The sequence below is a fragment of the Somniosus microcephalus genome, chromosome 11, assembly GCF_052327205.1.
Source record: "Somniosus microcephalus isolate GS21.2 chromosome 11, FLI_Smic_1.0, whole genome shotgun sequence".
Lineage (NCBI taxonomy): Eukaryota > Metazoa > Chordata > Chondrichthyes > Squaliformes > Somniosidae > Somniosus > Somniosus microcephalus.
In genome coordinates, this window is record NC_140997.1 from 2,912,107 (window position 1) to 2,914,606 (window position 2,500).

The window sequence follows — 2,500 nt, forward strand, 5'->3', positions numbered from 1 at the left end:
ACACACATGGAAGGTGTTCCCATATTACCAAGGAGCAATACATACATGAGGAGTGCAAGGAGCAAAGGATGGAACTCTGTGGGCATGGGAAGAGAAGACATTGCAGAATGTGTACTGACTGAGGTGAGACGTGTGAGGTGGACTAAAGAGGAGAGGTAAAGGAGGAGGGTGAGGGAGGAGGATGAGGGAGGAGGGTAAGGGATGAACGTGAGGGAGGAGGGTGAGGGAGGAAAGTGAGGGAGGAGAGGTGAGGGAGGAGTGTGAGGGAGGAGGGTGAGGGAGGCATGTGAGGGCGGAGGGTAAGGTGGAGGGTGCGGGTGAGGGAGGAGGGTGAGGGAGGAGGATGAGGGAGGAGGGTGAGGGAGGAGGGTGAGGGAGGAGGGTGAGGGAGGAGAGTGAGGGAGGAGGGTGAGGGAGGAGGGTGAGGGAGCAGGGTGAGGGAGGAGGGTGAGGGAGGGGAGGTAAGGGAGGAGGGTGGGGGAGGAGGGGGAGGGAGGAGGGTGAGGGAGGAGAGGTGAGGGAGGAGGATGAGGGAGGAGGGTGAGGGAGGAGAGGTGAGGGAGGAGGGTGAGAGAGGAGGGTGATGGAGGAGGGTGAGGGAGGAGGGTGAGGGAGGAGAGGTGAGGGAGGAGGGTGAGGGAGGAGGGTGAGGGGTGAGGGAGGAGAGGTGAGGGAGGAGGGTGAGGGAGGAGGGTGAGGGGTGAGGGAGGAGAGGTGAGGGAGGAGGGTGAGGGAGGAGGGTGAGGGAGGAGGGTGAGGGAGGGGAGGTAAGGGAGGAGGGTGGGGGAGGAGGGGGAGGGAGGAGAGGTGAGGGAGGAGGATGAGGGAGGAGGGTGAGGGAGGAGGGTGAGGGAGGAGGGTGAGGGAGGGGGGTGAGGGAGCGGGGTGAGGGAGGGGGGTGAAGGAGGAGGGTGAGGGAGGAGGGTGAGGGAGGAGGGTGAGAGAGGAGGGTGATGGAGGAGGGTGAGGGAGGAGGGTGAGGGAGGAGAGGTGAGGGAGGAGGTGAGGGAGGAGGGTGAGGGAGGAGGGTGAGGGGTGAGGGAGGAGAGGTGAGGGAGGAGGGTGAGGGAGGAGAGGTGAGGGAGGAGGGTGAGGGAGGAGGGTGAGGGAGGAGGGTGAGGGAGGAGGGTGAGGGGTGAGGGAGGAGAGGTGAGGGAGGAGGGTGAGGGAGGAGGGTGAGGGAGGAGGGTGAGGGGTGAGGAGGAGAGGTGAGGGAGGAGGGTGAGGGAGGAGGGTGAGGGAGGAGGGTGAGGAGGAGGGAGAGGGAGGAGGGTGAGGGAGGAGGGTGAGGGGTGAGGGAGGAGAGGTGAGGGAGGAGAGGTGAGGGAGGAGGGTGAGGGAGGAGGGTGAGGGAGGAGGGTGAGGGAGGAGGGAGAGGGAGGAGGGTGAGGGAGGAGGGTGAGGGAGTAGGATGGCTGGGTCAGTAGCTGTGGAAGTCGAAGAAGGTAAACTGGGGTAATGCACCTCAGTCACACAAATTGAGAGTTTAACCAGGATGGTCTTGGTACTCTAGGCTGGATGGAAGCCAGAGTAAAGGTAAGGAAGAAGAATGTGTGGAGTTGGGTGGTGTTCTAGAACCTTAGTGAGGTTGAAAATGGGGCCAGTCAGTCAAATGTCAGTGGTGGGGAAACTTTTAGACGCAATAATCTGGGACAAAATTAATTGGCACTTGAAAAATTATGGGCTAATAAATGAAAGTCAGCACAAATTTGTTACAGGTAAATCATGTATGACTAACTTGATTGAGTTTTTTGATGAAGTAATGGAGAGGGTTGATGAGGGTAGTGCGGTTGATGTTGTGTATATGGACTTTCAAAAGCCGTTTGACAAAGTACCACACGATAGACTTGTTAGCAAAATTAAAGCCCATGGGATTAAAGGGACAGTGGCAGCATGGATATAAAATTGGCTAAGGGACAGAAAGCAGAGAGTAGTGGTGAACAGTTGTTCCTCAGACTGGGGGGATATACACAGTGGTGTCCCCCAGGAACACTACTCTTTTTGATATATATTAATGATCCGGTCTTGGGTATACAGGGCATAATTTCAGAGTTTTGCAGATGATACAAAACTCGGAAATGTAGTAAACAATAAGAAAGATAGTGATAGGCTTCAGGAGGACATAGACTGACTGGTGAAATGGGCAGAGATGTGGCAGATGAAGTTTAATGCAGAAAAGTGTGAAGTGATACATTTTTGTAGGAAGAACGAGGAGAGGCAATATAAACTAAAGGGTACAATTTTAAAGGGGGTGGAGGAACAGAGCGACCTGGGGGTATATGTGCACAAATTGTCGAAGGTGGCAGAACAAGTTGAGAAGGCTGTTAAAAAAGCACGTGGGATCCCTGGCTTTATTAATAGAGGCATAAAGTTATGCTAAACCTTTATAAATACTGGTCAGACCTCAGCTGGAATAGTGTCTTCAATTCTGGGCTCCACAGTTTAGGAAGGATGTCAAGGCCTTAGAGAGAGAGAGAGGGTGCAGAAAGGATTTACTGGA